The sequence below is a fragment of the Lemur catta genome, chromosome 9 (assembly GCF_020740605.2).
Source record: "Lemur catta isolate mLemCat1 chromosome 9, mLemCat1.pri, whole genome shotgun sequence".
NCBI lineage: Eukaryota > Metazoa > Chordata > Mammalia > Primates > Lemuridae > Lemur > Lemur catta.
The window spans coordinates 98,207,787-98,229,052 of NC_059136.1; the positions used below are offsets into that span (position 1 = coordinate 98,207,787).

General features: G+C 37.1%; 1 pseudogene; it reads right to left on the bottom strand.

Annotated features, from left to right (window-relative positions):
• Nucleotides 1–18,272: 18,272 nt before the first annotated feature.
• Nucleotides 18,273–20,094, bottom strand: LOC123644671 (annotated as a pseudogene).
• Between the last annotated feature and the right edge of the window lie 1,172 nt (nt 20,095–21,266).

Here is a 21,266-nt window from a genome sequence, read left to right on the forward strand (position 1 = left end):
TGTTCAGATTGTAAAAGAAAATGCCATGTCAGAATAAATGCATTGATTAAAGCTTAAGTAACCTGATACAACTTACCCACAAGAAGCAATAACAATATTTTGGGAGAAAAGGGTCTAAGTCTAGTTGCAAGAAAACCTGGGTTTTTAAAGACTTGGAATCTTCTAAAAGTGGGGAACAAAATCAAGCACTCCAATTTTTGGAAAAGCGTGCAAAAGAAACAATGTGATTTGTGGGCAAGGCAGGGGAATATGTAACTGATAATATGATGCTATTAAACCACAAAAGAAAGAAAAACAATTGATGAGGGTAAAGCACCTAAAAGGGGTGTACAAGTAACTATGAAGAGGAGAGTTTGGAGGCAGAGCTGGAGGAACAGGCTCTGTCCACACAGACACATACTGATGAATCTGCAGAACATTCCAGTTTGAACCCAGTAACAAACCAAGCGTGGTGGAGCGGGCAAGGAGCCCCAGCGCCCAGTGTTAAAACAATACCCAGATGGCAGAGTTGCAAAGAGCCTGCAAGGATGTGTTTTGTGTTTTAAACCCATGCCCCAAATTTCTAACAACACGGAGAACTGAGCTAACCAGTATCCATTTCTGATTCAGATTTCTAGAAAAGCAGAATAAAATATGATACAAAGCATGAAATATGTAATTAAACACAAGAGAAAAAAAAAACACCCAAATCTCCAACTTTTAAAACAAAAGGAACCTAAATCAAGATAAATAAAAAGGCAAGCCAGGGGCAAAAGAAAGTCCAATAGGGCAAGGTAGAGGCTGGTGTTTTAAATATGCACTCGGGATCCGAAGACAGAGCCTGGGGCCAGGACAAGACTATGAACACCAAGTTGCTTCTTTAGGATGTCCTTCCCATGAAAGAGTTCTGAAAAAATATGATGCCCAGCCCAGGGGTGCTGCAGGTAAACTCTCCAATTTCGAGCTTGGGTTAGAAGAAGCTCTTATCTCATACCATGTGGAGGTGTAGAGTCCAGATTGACACTAGCCTTAAGTTGCAGAACTTTCAAGCTAAGAAATGAATGCAAACATTTGTCCTGTTCCAATAATGAAATCATGAACTATATGAAAAAATAGTCCATCCTAAAGATTAGTCAAGGATCACAAATAGGATTACAGCACCCCAAGAATTTGAGAAAATAGAACTTTCTGAAAGAGTCTAAAAAGTAGAAGAGCTAGAGTAAAATAGGATATAACAGATTTAAAAGAGACATGTTTGGAATGAAACAAATATAACATCTAAAAATAAAAAATATAATGATCAAAATAAAATATCAGTTGGTATAAATGGAAGAAGACTTTGACAATGTTTAAGAGAAGTTTTAAGCTGTGATATAGATGTAAGAAAATTATGCAACCTGTAACTTGGGATGATAGAGGTAGAAAATAGTAAAGATATGTGGCAATGTAAAAATAACAGCTAATTTTGGACTTTTAAAAAACAGGGTAAAACTAAAGAGTTAAAGACTATAAAATAATGGGAAAGATACTCAGAGTTGAAGAATTCTGAAGTCCTCATATTTTTGATTAAGATGATAAAGAGATTGAATAACTGACAGACAAGCAAAAATCTGTACCTATTTAACATGTACAACTTGATGAGTTTGGACATAAGTGTACAATCCCTGTGGAACTGTCAACACAATAAACTCCAAAAGCAGATTCATCACCTCCTGGAGTTTCCTCCCACCCTTGATATGTATTATTGCATTCTATGTTGAGCCTGCATTTAAACAGTTCAGTGTAATGACTAAAATAACGGAAACATGATTTTCATTTAGAAAAACATGGTTAATTCAAAAGAAGCCAGGAAAGAAGAAATAAACAGAAAACTTTATCAATGAAAACAAAATAGTAGGCATAAATTTAAATCCATCTGTATTCACATTAAATTTAAATGTTATTTGCTCGTCAGATAAAATCTAGGGTCTCAAGTTGATTTAAAAAACTATGTATACATAAACATGTACATACACATACATACACAGACACAAACACCCACACAAGGCAAAACTAAAACTTAATAACAGAAATGTTGAGAGTAAAAGGGTAAAGGAAGGTATGCCATACAGTCTCTGATTTTTAAAAGGGAATTCTTATGGGTTGAATCATGTCCCCTCCAAATCCATGTTGCAGTCCCACCCCCGGCATCTCGGATGTGACTACGTTTGGAGATAGGGTCTTAAAAGACCAAATTAAGTTAAAGTCAGGTCATTAAGGTGGGCCGTAATCCAGTATCACTGGTATCCTCATAAGAAGAGGACATTAGGACACAGACACACAGGGCGAAAGCCAGAAAGCCGTGTGAAAATGAAAAGGGTCATCTGCAAGCCCAGGGGGGGCTTGGAACAAAACCTCCGTCTCGGCCCACAGGGGGCACCTACCCTGCTGACACCGTGACTGTGGACTTCAGTCTCCCACACTGCGACACGATGACTTACTGGTGTTTTAGCTGCCCAGTTTGTGGTGCGTTGTCATGACAGCCCTGGAAAATGAATATAGGGCTAAATATAGTCATTCAGTAGTGAGGAAACACAATTCCCCAGGAAGATACAACAATCCTGCACCGATGTACACATAAAAACAGCATGGTGTTCACAGTTAAAACTGCCAGAATTCCAAGAGAAAATTTACAAATCTATAATCACTTTTCTTCCCAGATTTTCATATACTGTCAGAAACTAACAGATCAGGTGGACAAAAGGTCAAAATTTGAACAATATAGTTAACAAACTTACTCTAATGCTCAAATATGCAATCTTGCCCCCCAAAATAAGAGAATACACATTCTTTCAAGCTGTACTGAAAACATGTTCAAAAATTGACTCCAAGCTACACTTCATAGTTCAACAGATTTCAATGGTTGAGTAGTATGTTACACTTCATGTTACCTCATACCAGTGCGATCAAAATAGAAAACTAACAACAACAAAATTATAGTATAATACATACACTTCAATCAAAAAAGAAATTAGAATGGAAATTATGAAATATTTAGACTGGACCCTAAGCTGAAAAGGAAAAAAAAAATACTATCTATGGAAACTTGTGGAAAGCTGTTATAATTGTGCAATGTAATTGAGTGATGAGCATTAATTTACTTTGATCTTGTCTAATGGTTTCTATTTGTAGCTGCTGCAGTTTCCTCTGACCACAGTAAACACTGAGCACTTAGCATATAGAGCTCTTCCGCATAGCTGTATCACTGCAGGCGTTCTGGGAAAAGGTAGCAGTGGGAAACAGGAGAAAAAGGTGTACATCTTAGAACTAATGAAAAGAAAATGTGCTTTAGTCTCTGTGTCCCCTATGTACGGGCCCTGGAGGGTTATAAAAATACATAGTGGGGGGGACAGACATCTAAGCAGAGCCTTCCAATTGGTGATGGCCTTGGAACCAGCTGTCCATGAGATATCACCACTATTAGGAATGCCAAGGAATTCGAGATGAATGATATCTTTAGAATCAGAGGGGCCAAGTGTGTAAAATGGTGCCTGTCTTAAGGCCTGTGTATACAGTCATGGCCATGTGGCATGCAGCCGTTTGTTAAAAGTTAGTCATATCCCTTGAAAAATCAGCAGTGATGCTTCTTAAGAGTACTGAGTGTCCTGTTGTCTCTGATGTTGAACAGCAGAGAACATGAAGGATGTGTTTCCAATCTCTCAGAGTTTGAGGCTCAAATGAGGATAGAAAAGATTGATGCAAACCAAATTATTCCAATGGTACATAAGGTGACAGCAGCAGTGGTTTTATGGAATGTATATATACAGACACACATAGACACACACACAAATACATACACAATATGTATTACATATGCATCATGTATATGTATATATTAATATGTATTTATATTTGCATGTGTATCTGCATATATGTGTGATATATGTATACATACATATGTGTATGTATGTGTATGTGTGTATGTAGTCCCAGAGTGTAGTGTGGCCTTTCTCCTACCTCCACCCAGCTACCTTTTTTTTTTTTTTTTTAATGCAGAAGGTATACGAGACTATTTGGGACAAACACCCAAACCGTGTTTTTTCCTCTGCTCTCACACCAACACAACAATGAACACAGAAGGCTTCTGTGACAAACTGTGAAGGATTTCTCCCCAGCAACAAATAAGCAATCAATTCTTCAGCAAACACTAGCTGAGTGTCTCCTAGTCCAGTTCTGACACTATCTACTTGGACATAGTGTTCACTCCCACAAGTTGAGGGTTCAGTCCCCAACACGGCCCCCCTTCAGACATGTCCCAAGCCCAGGCCTCCACAACTTCTGACCGACCAGTTTCAAGGTGGGGTTCACATGACCCTCTCTTTGGGTTCGATTGATTTGCTGGCGTGGCTCACAGAGCGCAGGGACACATGCTCACTGCTTAGTGTAAAGGACGTTACAAACGATCCGGGTGAAGAGATGCATGGGGGGAGGTAGGGGGAAAGGGGTGTGGCGCTTCCATGTCCTCCTGGGCAGGACAGCCCCAGGAACCTCCCTGTGGTCAGCCCTCCAGAGGCTCCTGGACCCCGTCCCTTTGGGCTTTTATGGAGGCTTCATCACATAGGCATGAACATAGAAGCAGGGACAACTGTGTTAAAATGTGCTTGGGCAAAAAGGGACGATCTAAACCCAGCAAGGCCTGTCTGTTCAGATTCTTCTTGGCCTTTCTGTGCAGCATTCCTTTCTCCAGGGTGTGGGGCAGGACCTCTCTCCCAGGAGCGAGGAGGGGAGGAGGAGGTCAGAGAGGTTCTGTTTACTGTAACAAGGGCTATGGGACCAATGAGCCAGGAACTGTGGAAGAAAACCGTGTGATCTATCATGACATCACAACAACAAAACTCTAAAAGCAAACCCTAAACAATGGTTAAGATCACTGTATAATCTATGTATTAACAAAATATGGTTATGATTTTATCATTTAATTAAAATAATCCTGATTAGAAAATTTGGGCATCTGGGTCTCCAGAAATTAATTATAAAATCATTTCTCCCAACAAACATATGTCCAATATAATTGTAACAGAGACAATGGCCTGAAAAAAATGGTAAAAATGATTTCTGTCTCTTTAAAACCTCACCCACTCTTTTTGGGAACCAAAACCTGCATCTGCTGCCTCAGACCAGTGGTTGGGAGAGGCAGGGGCATGCTCTGCGTTCTTCGAGCCACAGGAGATGGCTCAGGGAGGTCCGGGTGGAGGTCACAAGATTGTCTTCCCTGGAGATGGAAGAGGGGTTGGATCAGAACACCCTGAAGCTGAAAACTCTTTAAAGCTCTGTATTTCTGCTTAGGATTAGGACAACGGCATTTTAAGACAGGAGTCTCCATCCTTCTCATTTGCCTGCCAACTAATAAACTCCTCTTTCCTTCTCCTGAAACCACTTGTCCTCGTTCTTCTGATGCCGAGTTGGGGACAAGTGCCGAGGTTTAGGTAACAGAATAGGCCATGTTGAAAAGATACTTGTGCAATTGTTTTTCATTAAAAGAATCCGTATGATGTCAGTGAGTTTTTTGCAATCTTGAGGAGATGAGGCATGTAGTCATTAATTTAATCATTTCCTATTTCTAAATGACAAAGTCCACAATATACTATCCTGGTCTAGACAATGATTTTGTTGGACTAAATGGATGTTAAATTTATTAATTAGACATGTAAAATATGTATCTTCTGAAACTGTTTAATGTATAAACTAACTTTATTGATTATAGAAGAAAGAGTCTTGTGTTCTTCTAGTAACTTCTGGAGATTCTTGCATGAGCAAAGGGAAGAAATTGACATGAAATATGAGCCAGAGTCTATTTGTATCTCAGTGAGGAAATGGTTTTTCTTTTTTTGACACAATTACCTTCAGGCAATAAAATGGATTTTTTTCTTCCTTTTTGTTTTTGTTTTTGCTTTAAAACTGAAATATATGTGCACTATGAGCTCCAGGAATGGTAAAGGATCTTACAAAGAAGCAATTTACTGAAGCGCAGTTTGAAGCCATGTGTCATTACCTTAACAGCTAGGAAATTGCAGGCCCTAACACACCACACTGGCATCAGGATTGCCCGTGGCATTCTGACATGAAGTGGCTTGGCTTCCAAAACCCTGATCTGACCTTTAAATAAGAAGTCTTGCTGACTCTGAGCCCAAGGCAGTGTTCCAAGTAGCAAGATGCTCTACAGGTAGCAGCAACAGTGGTAGTTTCAAAACCAACTATAATTTTGGGAGACCACCCACACTTTTGTGGGGTCAGCAGTCTGAAACGTGGACTCCTGGTGTGCTCTTGGCCTAAAAATGACCAGACACACCAGAGTAAGGCAAGCACAAGAATGAGGTTTACTAAGGAGAGAAAGGTAGGACTATAGAGCAAGAGCAAGATACAGGTTTACAGAGAAAGATACATAAGCCATAGGTGACAGCTGGACCCACTGTCATAGCAAGAGAGCTTGGTTATGGTCTGGGTCTTAACTGCACATGCGGATCTGCCGTGGGCCTCTCAGAAGGGCTGTTTGTTGGGGGGTGAACTTCAACAGCACCCACTTTCAGCCCTAGGAGACTTGGAATCCCTCGCTATTTACCTAACACTTTCACCATCTTCAAGTATTTTTTGCAAAGGAAGTGACACTAAAACAACTCCCCCCCACCAAAGAAATCCCCTATCATAGTCATTTAAACAGTGTAACCATGAAGTATCTCAATTTCAAAAGCAAAAAAGTGGTGTCTTGTTGGTGTAGAAATATAAGGATCTAATAGTTTTAATTACTCAAAATTGGGGTTATGGACTTAAGCAAGCTTGTTTCTCTTTGATAGTATCAATGAACCATTAGATTTGCCAAAAACAAAAAATTAATAAGGCCTACCACAAACAAACTGGGAATAAAATCTCAAATTACCTGTGGAGTAGAAAGGCCAGGACAGATTCAGGTATGCCCAGGAGCATCACAGAGCTCAGGGGGCTGCTCATTTTCCAAAGCAGAGGCTTAGCATGGACGCTGGACTTCGCGCGCTCGACTGAGATTGAAATAGAAAATCATGCTCGAGTCTGTCATCAGTGAACATTAAAAATAGAGGCAAACAAGGAGAATCAATATTCAATAACTGAGAACCCAGAAACCAGAGTGAAAATTTGGGGGGGAAGGCAAACACATATAATATATGTGATTATGGTGTATAGGAGACAAAGCCCTTGGTATCCTAAAAGTTTGCTCCAAAATCACTGACATGAGGCAGATTGATTGCTAGGAGAAAGGGCATAGGAATTTAGTTAACGTGCCTGCATGGGAGCCTTCAGAGTGAACACTCAGCCTCCCAGGGAGGTACAGCGGGCTATAAAGAATGGGGGCTTCGGCTGTGGCAAAACAGGTTTTAGTGGAAAGACAGGTGATGGGAGGGAGGAAGGAAGAAACTTGGCTAGCAAAGGTGGTCTTGTTATGTAGAGTTAAGCCCCACAGGTAGCAATCCTTAGAGAGAACAGACGGTAAATGTTTCTTTTCAGACCTTTAAAGATCTCAGACTCTTAGTTAATTTTTCCTAGATCAGATAAGAAAAGGCCTGGCTGCAGCAATGCAGATTCTTTACAGATGTAAAGCTTCCTCCACAAAAGACACATGTGCAACATTACTTTTGTCTGCTGAACCTGTGGCAGCCATCTCAAAATATGTCAAAGAAATATATTTTGGGGTAAAATATTCTGATTTCCTTCAAATGCTTTGATAAATTCCTGCATTGACTCGCTAAGCCTATAGCACTTGTTTTCATTCTCACAGCACATTCTTAATATTCTTTTATGTAAAGAAAGTTGAGACAGATGTGACAATAACCTGGCTAGGTAGTAAAAACTTAGCATCTACTTTATAATAATATAGTTTAAAGTCCATATCACTTTATTATGTGACATCAAAACAGGAAACAGGTTCAAGAATTCCTATAATAGTAAAACAAACACACAAAAATATATAACAGTTGTTTAGTATTAGGCAGCACAAGTAAATATACCATGTGCGTTTGGTAGTGGTGCATTTTTTAAAAATGTGCTACTTGCTGCTTAGGGAGCTGACTCAGTAATACATTCACTTTAAAGTTAGTCTTAAACTCTAATCAAAAGGCAGAGATTGTCAGTTTGGATTTAAACTCAGACACACACACACACACACACACACACACACACACACACACACAAGAAGATCTAACTATACTTTGTCTACAGGACACTCACTTTAGGTACAAAAATATACATAGATTGAAAGTAAAAAGATGGACAGGATGTATCAAAATGTACTTTGGTTTTTGTAAGAAAACAGAAACCAAGAGAGATCTATGGTGACTATAGTAACATACATTTTAAAATAAAAGAAGTACTAGACATAACAGGAGTATTTTATTATGATCAAAGGATCAATCCATCAGGAAGATATTACAATTATGAAGATATATGCACGTAAGGACACAGACCCCAAATACATAAGGCATACAGACATAATTGAGGAAGAAATAGACAATTCAACAATAACAGTCAGAGATTTTAAAGCACACATGAAAATTCTCCAGGTTAGACCATGTGCTTAGCCATAAAATAAGCCTTAAGCCAGGCCTAGTGGTGAATGCTTACAGTCCCAGCTACCTGGGAGGCTGAGGCAGGAGAATCCTTTAAGCTTAGGAGTAGGAAACCAACCCAGCAAACTAACCAGACCCTCTCTCTAAAAAGAAAAAGTAAAAATTTTAAAACAATTAAAAATTTAAAAACTAAGCCTCAGTAAATTTTAAATGATTGAAATAATATAAGATATATTTTTTAACCTTTAAATGAGTATCCTTTGACCAAAACCTCCCTCTCCCCCCATGTCTCCAACCCCTGGTAACCACCATTCTCCTCTACTTCTGAGTTCAACTTTTGTTTAGATTTCACATGTAAGTGAGAAGGAGAGTTTTTGTCTTTCCGTGCCAGGTTTATTTCACTTCACATAATGTCCTCCAGGTTCATTCACATTGTCACAAATGACAGACTTTCTTTCTTGGAAAGGCTGAATAGTATTCCAGCGTGCATGTATACTGCATTTTCTTTATCCATTCGCCTGTTGATGGACACCTAGATTGTTTCCATTTCTTGGCTATTGTGAATAATCCTGCAATGAACATGGGAGTGCAAATATCTATTTGAGATAGTTATTTCATTTCCTTTGAATATGCACCTAATAGTGAGATTTCTGAATCATGTGGTAGTTTTATTTTTAATTTCTTGATAAACCTCCATACTGTTTTCCGTAACAGCTATATTATTTACATTACCACCAACAGTGTGCAAGTGTTCCTTCTACTCCACATCCTCTCCAACATTTGTTTCTTTTGTGTCTTTGATAATAGCCATCCTAACAGGTATGAGATGCTCATTATTTCAATTTGAATTTCCCTAATGATTAGTGATGATGAGCATTCTTTCATATACCTGTCGGCCATTCATTTTTTTTTTTTTTTGAGACAGAGTCTCGCTCTGTTGCCCTGGCTAGAGTGAGTGCCGTGGTGTCAGCCTAGCTCACAGCAACCTCAAACTCCTGGGCTTTTTAAGCAATCCTTCTGCCTCAGCCTCCCAAGTAGCTGGGACTACAGGCATATGCCACCTGTGCCCAGCTAATTGTTTTCTATATATATTTTTAGCTGTCCAGATCTTTTTCTTTCTATTTTTAGTAGAGACAGGGTCTTGCTCTTGCTCAGGCTGGTCTTGAACTCCTGACCTCAAGTGATCCTCCCGCCTCGGCCTCCCAGAGTGCTAGGATTACAAGCATGAGCCACCATGCCCAGCCCGGCCATTCATTTTTTAGAAATGTCTCTTCAGATCCTTTGCCCCTTTTTGTAATTGGGTTATTGTTTTCTTAATATTAAGTTGTTTGAGTTCCTTATTTATTTTGGGTATTAACTCACCAGATGTATGGCTTGCAAATATTTTCTGCCTTTCCATAAATTGTCTTCTTACTCTGTTGATTATTTTACTGGCTGTGAAGAAGCTTTTTAATTTAATAAAATCCCATTTGTCTATTTTGCTTTTGTTGCCTGTGCTTTGGGGTTCATATCCAAAAAATTATAGACTAGACCAATGTCATGGAGATTTTCCCCTATGTTCTCTTCCAGTAGTTTTAGTTTCAGGTCTTTTTATTTATTTATTTTTTTGGTAGAGATGGGTCTTGCTATTTTGCCCAGGCTGGTCTTGAACTCCTGGCATGAAGCAATCCTCCCATCTTGGCCTCCCAAAGCACTGGGATTATGGATCTGAGCCACTTCTGCCAACCAGATTCAGGTTTTATGTTTAAATCTTTAATTCATTGTGAGTTAATTTTTGTATATGATATGAGATAAGGTTCTCATTTTATTGTTTTGCGTGTGTATGTCCAGTTTTCCCAGTGCCATTTATTGAAGAGACTGTCCTTTCCCCATTATGTGTTCCTGGCACCTTTGTTGAAAGTTAATTGACCAGAAGTGTGGATTTATTTCCAGGCAACGAATTCTGTTCTATTTGTCTATGTGTCTCTTTTTATGGCAGAACCATGCCATTTTGATTACTATAGCTTTGTAGTATATTTTGAAATTAAGTAGTGTGATGCTTCTAGCTTTGTTCTTTTTGCTCAAAATTTGCTTTGGATATTGAGGGTCTTTTATGGTTTCATACAGATTTTAGGATTGCTTTTTCTATTTCTGGGAAAAAATGTAATAGGAATTTTTATAGGTATTGCATTAAATCTGTAGATTGCTTTGGGTAGTATGGACATTTAACAATATTGATTCTTCCAATCTATGAACATGGGATATCTTTTTATTTATTTGTGCATTTTTTAATTTCTTTCATCAGTGTTTTATAGTTTTCAATGTGCAGGTGTTTTACCTCCTTGGTTAAATTTATTACTAAGTATTTTCTTCTAGTAGCTATTGTAAATGGGATTGTTTTCTTGATTTCTTTTTCAGATAGTTCATTGTCAGTATATCAAAATGCTATTGATGTTTTTGGTTGAATTTATACACTATAACTTTACTGAATTGGTTTATTATTTCTATCAGCTTTTTGGTTGAATCTTTTGGGATTTCAATATATAAGATTATATTTTCTGTAAACAGGGACAATTTAACTTCTTTCCAATTTGAATTCCTTTTCTTTCTTTCTCTTGCCTAATAGCTCTAGCTAGGATTTCCAGTATTGTGTTGAGTAGAAGTGCTGAGAGAACATCCTTGTGTTTTTCCTAATCTCAAAGGAAAAGCTTTCAACTTTTCACTTTTTTTTTTTTTTGAGACAGGACCTCCCTCTGTTGCCTGGGCTGGAGTAGAGTGCATCATCATAGCTCTCTACAACCTCAAAGAGAAGACCATATTCATATAACTTTCATTATAACATATTATTGTAATTATTCTATTTTATTGTCTGTTGTTTTTACTCTTATTGTGCTTAATTTATAAATTAAACTTTATCATAGGTATGTATGAATAGGAATAAACACATTCTATATAGGGTTCAGTACTATTTGCAGTTTCAGGTATCCATTGGGGGTCTTGGAACATATCCCTCACTGATAAAAAGGGGGGACTAATGTACATGGCCTTTATTGTATTGAGGTACATTCCTTCTATACCTAATTTGTTGAGAGTCTTTATCATGAAAAGATGTGGAATTTTGTCCAGTGCCTTTTCTGCATCTCCTGAGACGATCATATCCTTCTGCCCCTTACTTCTGTTAATATGGCCAATCACATTTATTGATTTGTGTATGTTAAAACTTCCTTGCATCCCTGGGATAAATCTCACTAGATCGTGGTGAATAATCCTTTTAACTGTCTGCTAAATTTAGTTTGCTATATTTTGTTGAGGAATTTTGCATATGTGTTCATCAGAGATACTGGCCTGCAATTTTCTTTTCTTGTGGTATCCTTGTCAGGCTTTGGAATCAAGGTAATGCTGCCTTATAAAATGAGTTTGAAAGTATGACCTTCTCTTCAATTTTTGGGAAAAGTTTGAGAGGATTTAATATTAGTTCTTCTTGAAATGTTTGGTAGAATTCAGCAGTGAAGCCATCATGCTCTGGGCTCTTCTGTTATGGGAGCCTTTTGATTACTGATTTAATCTCCTTACACAGTATTGGTCTCTTCAGAATTCCTTTTTGTGTGTGTGTGATTCAGTCTGGAATTTATCTATTTCTCTCAGGTTACTTGATTTGTTGGTGTAAAATTGTTCATAGCGGTTTCTTGTGATCCTTTGGTTTCTGTAGCATCAGTTTTAATGTCTTCTCTCTCATCTCTGGTTTTGTTTATTTCACTCTTCTTTCTTTTTTCTTAGTGAGTCTAGCTAAACTTTTGCAATTTTGTTTATCTTTTCAATAAACCAACTCTTATTTGTTGATATTTTCTATTGTTTTTATTAGTTTCTATTTTATTTATTTCTGCCTTGATCTTTAGTAGGTCCTTCCTTCCATTAGCTTTGTGCTTAGTTCATTCTTCTTTTTTTTTAATTTCAGGATATTATGGGGGTACAAACATTTTGGTTACGTATTATGACTTTGCCACACAAAAAACACCATTTGAGGCATGCCCTGTCCCACTACAATGCACATGGAATCTATTAGTTGTGAGTTTACCCACCCAGCCCTCCAACCTCCAAAGAATATTACTACCATGTGAAAACCTCAGTATTGATTAGTTAGTGCCAATTTGATGGTGAGTACATGTGGTGCGTATTCTTTCATTCTTGTGATACCTCACTTCACAGGATGGGCTCAAGCTCCATCCAGAAAAATATAAGAGGTGCTAGATCACCATCATTTCTTATAATTGAGTTGTATTCCATTGTATACATATACCAAATTTTATTAATCCACTCATGGATTGATGGCTACTTGGGCTGTTTCCACACCCTTCCAATAGTGAATTGGGCTGCCACAAACATACCGGTGCAGATGTCTTTATTATAGAATGACTTTTGTTCCTTTGGGTAGATGCCTAATAGTGCTATTGCTGAATCAAATGGTAATTCTATTCTTAGCTCTTTGAGGCATCTCCAAATTCTTTTCCACAGAGATTGCAATAATTTGCAGTCCCACCAGCAGTGTAAGAGTGTTTCTATCTTTCCACATCCTCGCCAGCATTTGTTACTTTGGGATTTTTTGATAGAGGCCAATCTCACTGGGGTTAGGTAACATCTCATTGTGGTTTTGATTTGCATTTCCCTAATTATTAGAGATGTTGATCATTTTTTTTTTGTTTGTTTGCTGGCCATTATTGTGTCTTCTTTTGAAAAGTTTCTGTTCATGTCCTTTGCCCATTTATTGCTGGGGTTGTTTGATTTTTTCTTGTTGATTTTTTTTGAGTTCTAGATAGATTCTTGTTATCAGCCGTTTATCGAATGTGTAGAGAGCAAACATTTTTCTCCCATTCTGTGGGCTGTCTATTCACTCTAATGATAGTTTCCTTGGCTGTACAAACAAAAGGCACTCATATGCGACAATAACAGTCAAGCCAAATTTCAAATCAAAAACACAATACCTTTTACAGTAGCCTCAAAGAAAATTAAATGTTTAGGAATGTATTTAATGAAAGAGGTGAGAAAAGAAAAGAAATTGTGGAAGATGTAAACAGATGGAAAAATCTACGTTGCTCATGGATTGGTAGAATCAACAGTGTTAAAATGTCCATTCTACCTAAAGTGATCTACAGAATTAATGCAATCCCTATCAAAGTAGCCTCATCATTCTTTTCAGATCTAGAAAAAATAATTCTATGCTTTGTATGGAACAAGAGATGACCTTGTGTAGTCAAAGCAATCTTAAGCAAAAAGAACAAGCTGGAAGGTATCAGTCTACCAGACTTCAAGCTGTACTTTCCAGGCTATAGTAATTAAAAGAGCATGATATTGGCACAAAAACAGAGATATAGACCTTTGGAACAGGACTGAGAATCCAGTGATGAAACTATTTGCATATTGTCATCTAATCTTTGACAAAGCAAACAAAAATATACACTGGGGAAGAGAATCTCTTTTCAATGAATGGTGCTGGGAAAACTGGATATCCACATGCAGAAGGTTGAAACTGGATCCCCACCTCTCACCTCTTACAAAAATCAATTCACGATGGATAACAGACTTAAACCTAAGTCATGAAACCTTAAGAATCCTAGAAGAAAATGTAGGGAAGACTTTTCAGACATTGGCCTAGGCAAAGAATTTATGAAGAAAACTCCCAAAGCAATCACAGCAGCAACAAAAATAAATAAATGGGACCTGATCAAATTAAAAAGCTTTTGCACAGCCAAGGGAAACTATCATTCTTCTTTTTCTATTCCTTGTGGTATAAAATTAGGTTGTTTATTTGAGATCTTTTTTCTTTTTTGATGTGTTTATTGCTATAAACCTCCCTACTAGAACTGCTTTTGCGGTATCCCCTAGAACAAAATATGTTCTAAGATCATAATGGATTTTTCATTGGAAATCAGTGATAGAAGAGTATTTGGGATATTTAACAATACATAAGGATACTACATACATTACTACAAAAGGAGTAATAAGTATAAAAGGTATCACAAGAAAAATTATAAAATACCATTGTATAAATACATGAAAATAAAACATTCCAAGACTTATGAGTTATAGCTAAATCTGTGCTTATATGGAAATTTAGAGCTACACATGCCTATATTAATAATGAAATAATATTTCAAAGCAGTAATCTAATATGCTAACTTAAGAAAATGAAAAAGGGCTGGGGACAGTGGCTCACGCTTGTAATCCTAGCACTCTGGGAGGCTGAGGTGAGAGGCTTGCTTGAGCTCAGGGGTTTGAGACCAGCCTGAGCAAGAACAAGAACCCGTCTCTACTAAAAATAGGAAAAATTAGCCGGTTGTCATGGTGCAGCCTGTAGTTCCAGCCACTCGGGAGGCTGAGGCAAGAGGATCACTTTAGCCCAGAAATTTGAGATTGCAGTGAATTTTGATGATGCCACTGCACTCTACCTGGGGTAACAGAGCAAGACTCAGAAAGAAAGAAAGAAAGAAAGAAAGAAAGAAAGAAAGAAAGAAAGAAAGAAAGAAAGAAAGAAAGAAAGAAAGAAAGAAAGAAAGAAAGAAAGAAAGAAAGAAAGAAAGAAAGAAAGAAAGAAAGAAAGAAAGAAAGAAAGAAAGAAAGAAAGGAAAAAAAAAGAGAAGGAGAAATCAGTGAAGTAAAGAATAGAAAAACAATGAAGAAAATAATCAGAACCAAAGCTGGTTATTTAGAAAGATCAATATAATTGACAGATTTTAGCTAGATTCATCTAGAAAGAAAGAAAGAAGATCCAAATTATCAATGATAGGGAAGAATAGAAAGGATTATAAGGGAATTGTATGGACAACTGCATGCCAACAAATTGCACACCTAAATGAAATCAACAAATTCCTGGGAAGACACACTACTAAAACTAACACAGGAGGTGATAAAAAATATAAATAGAATAAAAAACAACCAAAGATTGAAATTGTAATTTTAAAAACTCCCCACAATGGAAATTCCAGGTTCAAATGGCATCACTGGCAAATTCTGACAAACATTCGAAGAAGAATTAATAGCAATTCTTCACAAACTCTTTCAAAGAATACAACGAAAGGGACCACTTTCTAACACACTCTATGAGGCCAGTATTAGCTTGACATCAAAACCAGACAAAGGTATTACAATCAAAGATGAATATTTCTCAATAATATAGATGCAAAAATCCTCAACTAATTACTAGCAAACAGAACGCAGCAACATATATGCAACATTATACCATCACAGTCAAGTGAAAGTTATCCCAAGAAGGCAAGGTTGGTTTTACATCTGAAATCAGTTACTGTAATATGCCATATCAACAGAATTAAGGACAAAAACCCCATATGATTATCTTAAATATGTGGAAATTGCATTTGGCAAAATCTAACACCTTTACTTGATAAAAGCTCTGAACAAATTAGGAATAGAGGGAAACTTCCTCAACTTATATAGGGAATCTATGTAAAACCCAAAACTAATATGATTGCTCAATAGCATAAGACTGAATCCTTTTCCCCTAAAATCAGCAGCAAGACAAAGATGTCCACTCTCAACACATCAATTATGTGCTAGAAGTTCTCACCACGGCAATACAGCAAAAAAAAAAAAAAAAAAAAAAAGAAAGAAAGAAAAAAAGAAAGAAAGAAAGAAAAGAGCATTCAGTTTGGAAACAAAGTAAAACTCTCTCTCTTTGAAGAAGATGTGATTTTTGCATATAGAAAATCTTAAGACATCTAACAACTCCTAAAAATAATAAACAAGTTCAACAAGGGTGTAGGAATACTAGATTAATATAAAAAATTCAATTATACTCCTAAAAACTAGCAAGAAGGAAAATGAAAATAAATTAAGGAAATTATTCTATTTATATAGCATAAAAAAGAATAAAACATTTTGAATACATTTAACAATAACACTTATAAATAAACTTAACAGAAGAAATGAAAAATGTTTAGTGTAGAAATAATAATGTATTGTTTAGAGAAATTACAGATGACCTAAATAAATGGAAAGACATCCCATATCCATGAATTGGAGAATTAATATTGTTAAGATAATAAAAGTTTTTAGTTTGATTGACAGATGTACACAGGATATCCCAGGTGAGAAAATCACAATGAAAAGAGAAGAAAATTATGAATACATTCAGAGCAGAGTGAGTAGACCATTTTGGTAAGACTGAACATGTATATAGAGGAAGTTCAGGAGATAAACAGGGCTTAAGGTATGAAGAATCTTGAATGCCAATCTTAGGAGTTGGAATTTAATTCTCTAAAACATAAGCATCCTGTATAGGCTTTTCAACAAGTGGGGGAAATTAGTGCTTTCAGTCTGAAGAACACGTGCAAATTCAGTCAGACAGGAAGGGACTGGAAACAGCTAAGTCTAAAATTTGGTCTGAAAGCCATACTCACAGTTATCTTAGGTTGCTCTCTCTTTTGGCTGCACTAGGCCAATTTTGTAACCACTAGCCACACTTGGATTTATAAATTTAAATTGATTAAATTAAATGATATTAATGTTTTTGTTCCTCAGTTGCGCTAATCATATTTCAAGTGCTCAATAGCTAAATGTAGCTGTTGGCTATTGGTAGCTATCGGTAGCTAATGGCTACCATATTGGCCAGCACAGATAAAGGGCATTTCTGTCATAAAGAAAGTTCTATCAGACAGAACTATTCAGAGGCTTATCTCTTTATTTTATGGGCACAGATTTTATATTTGGGGAACATTTTGTAAAGATAAGACTGGTGAGACACAGAGAACAGAAAGTTATAGATTCAGTATTGGCTAAATGTACTTTTCCACCACAGATCGAATGACGAATAAAGGTACTAACTGGATTTCTGGGATAAGATTATGAGACGAACTAAAGCCATAAAGAAAAAAATGAAAAGGGATATATGATTGCAGGAGATGTTTGAAAGAAAATAGAAACTAATTCTTTGTATTATATGTATATATATACATATTTACCATTAATGCTTAAGATTTATTCTTGGTGACATGATCAACACTTAATATGTTAAATGATAAAGATGAACATTGCTTTCTGAAATGAAAATCTTTCACAAAGCAATACCAAATGCATAAACAAATCTAGCTACTACAGAAACTGAAAGAATAATATATCATCTGATTATAGTGTACATGCTAACGACACTAACACTTATCAATTGAAGTATAACCTTAATTATACATGCAAAACCCCCACTAATTTGCAAACAGATTTAAAAAAGCACTTTTTACATTCAGTTATGTCTGGTAAGTAAGCCTTGTTTTAAGATTTTATGAATATGCTTATTATTTGAGGTCTCCATTCACTTACATTTCTTCGGAAAATACAGGTTAAACATTTTTTTAATAACAAAAATGTAAATCACAGTCATAAAACTGCATAATATTATTTACTATGACTTATGGCTTCCTTGAACCTTTAAAATAACTCTCCTGAAAAAAATTAATCTGAAACAAACTGCACTACACATTGTTAACATATTTCTATCCTTGTCATGAATTAAATCCTTCCACTGTAACTGTACTTCCAAGGCAGATGCTTAGGGAATGGTATGTAATAAATCTTGTTAGAAAAGATAATCTTCTATTCAGTGAGCAATAAAGTATTATTAATAAGATATAATTAATTCTCAGTGCCTTTCTTGTTATCCTGACACCTTTCACTGAGAGTAAAAAGGAAATCCTAGGGTACACAGCATGTTCATAAAGGCTGAGCTGATGTGTTGACATTGGTTAGCTGTTCCATAAATTTTTTCAGGCATTACACATCATCAAATATTCTGGCGTAAGACATCGAGTGATATTGTCCACCAGGCTGATACCTTCTTGATTCAGGTTCAAGAGGATCATCAGTGAATGTTTCTGCATTAAAATTCAAAGGTTCTGCATCTTGGAGAAGTTCTATTCAGTCCCTTTCAGTCCTGTTATTAGCCCTGGCATGTTTGGATGCTGATTGGTTGGTATTGATATCTGAGAAGTTTAACTCTTTTGGGTCAGTATGAATCTTTCTGTTCCTAGTGGAATCTTCTCTATGTGTCCATAACATTCTTTCCATTCTCCTCTTCGACTTTCACCTTCTTCTTGCCTTTGCCTTTTTCTCTTCTTTTGTCTGATTAATGCTTTTCCTTCATCAGCTAAGTCTGATGTCATATCATTATTGCCCATAAACTGCTGGAAACCAAGCAGATTCAAACGATGGGGTCCAAAACTAAAATTAGTAGCTATGCAGAGAATTACCACCAACATAGGATAATACATATAGAATCCATCTGCAATAAAAGATAAAACTTTGGGGGAACCCATAATGGATGTATAAGCCTTTGGCTGAATATTCTGGTGAGAGAGAGATGACTCCATATGGGTCAAACCCAAGAAATTAAGACGTAAAGGAGGAGTCAAATGGCAAAATAACATGACACTAAAAAGAAGGCTATAAGCATCAGTTTGGTGGAGTGAAGCCAGGTAATAATAGTTAAATAACAAATCCTGAACACAGTATAATAAACACAGATACTCAGGAAGAAGATGGAAAGAAAGCAAGCAATTGCGATATAAATATAATGGTATGTTTTTTCTGCCAGCTGTATGAAGACTGCAAAGAGGGATAAGACAGGAGTGGTGCTAAAGAATGTGCACTCTGACCACACAACAATCACAGAGAAGATGGACAGAACCACAGCAAGGATCCTATAAAACCAAGGTTGCAAAAGACATTCCCAGTACCACTCAAATGTAGGATTATAAAAATATTGGATAAATCAATTTTCCGACTCCAGTGATTGAAAGGTGTGAACAAACTGACAAGTAGCACTAGTTTCATTTTTTTGCTACATCTTCTAGATAAAATGCTTGTTCCAAAAGAATCTGCCATTATACTTGAGTTCCACGGTGCCTCTGAACTGAATAAATCACCTGTTTATGCAGTTTTACCAGACTTTTTTCACTTGGGTAGGCATTATGCTTTTCTTCAAAATCTTCATAATCATCCATGTTCCTACCCATTTTGTTTCCTGATACTCTGTAGGGCACTTTTTAAGTATTGTATCAACACATTTTCTCAATGGATGATTATACTTGATGCTTTCATTCACTTTACAAACTTCCTCCATGACATTCTCTAAATTCTCTTCTGCTTCTGCTTTCTTTGTCATCAGTTTGGCTGCCTTAAAATAAGTTTTCATAAGTAGACAACCCCTTTTTGCTCCATTCCAGTATGACTGAGGAATTTCCACCAAGCCATACCCAACAACAATACAAGAACAAACAGACCCCATGTTTTTGCAGCAGCTATCCCAATTGCCTGAAGCTGATTCCATTCTAAATGCAAATGTGGGTTTACAGCTACAGAAATTTAAAATGCTCCAAAAATCAGCAAATAGTGCCATAAAATAGATTGCATTCTCCATCAGTGCAGTTTTGATCTTTTCAGTGATAGAAAACCCTCCTGATCTCTTACCGTTTACCTGCATAAATGGTAAGAGAATCCATGTTAAAAATTGTGATGTCCAATACACCATCCTCTAGAAACTTGGCATGATTCCATCAGGAATGTAACTCCATGGCCTGAAACATGCATGTTGGGGCACTAACACCGAGAGGCAGGATGAAGACAGTAAGCAAGCAGATACCGAGCAAGCAGCGTTCCCACGGTTACAAGTCTATGCTGTTTCTTAAAGTCTGCATATCGATGAAGTAGAAATAATGCCAGAAAAAAGACAAAAGCAATCTCAAGCCCCAAAGCTGCACCTCTCCTTATGGAATGCTCACTCTAACCAAAGTTATTCATGTACAGGTCTGCACCGTGTCTGTAAACGTCTGATCTCGCCAGACGGCATCTGGAAGGGACCAGGAAACTCGGCGTCCGCCGCAGCCGCCCAGGATCTGGGACCCACGCCCGGAGGCGACAGCAGTGGCGGTCACCAGAAGGCCTGCGGGCTCCCGGGAAAGGAATACCCGTGCCCCGTCAAGCGGCTGACATGTCCCTGTCACCCTGAGCGCTGCCCGCCTAATGCTTTGTGTTATAAAATCATTGAGTTGGAAGTATCGTATGTTTGTGAACAGCATTTAACCTTAATTATCGTGTCTTAAAAACAGACGTATGCATATAGTGTCTGTTGGCTTTGGTGTAGTGACAGGCCCAAATTCTCTGATGTGTCCTGCTCTTCCCCTCGTGTTTAATACGAGTGTGCTAATATCAACAGATATTTATGTTCGAGTCTTTCTGTTCCTTTTATGAGAAAAATTAAACCCTGCGCAAAACCTTTCCTCCCAGCCAGCTTTTGCTTGTATTGGCTAGTGCCGTGCCACCCACCCACCCGTAAATGCAAGGAAGCCTTGGAACAGGAGAGGGTTAGAGTTCATGGTTTCTGTACTGGGATGGCTACGAACCAGGAAAAGGTTGTGAATGGCCCGTGGTCAGAAGACCTTAGGTGTCTGTCCAAACTACATTGGTTCTATGTATCAGAATTATTATAGCACTTGGCAAGGAAATTAATCAAGATATTGGGTCCTGTTATATATTACCAGCCAAGAATCAATGAGGTGTACAAGTTAAACCAATTATTCTGGCTTTTGAGTATCCCTTTCATTATATTGAGAAGGTGTTATCTGACAGATCTATGTGTATTTCAGATTTTTATTACAGAAAAAAAATGATACATTATAGCTGTCTTAGTTCTGTTTTTCCTCAAGAATGTCAAATGAGGAAATATCACTGTCAACA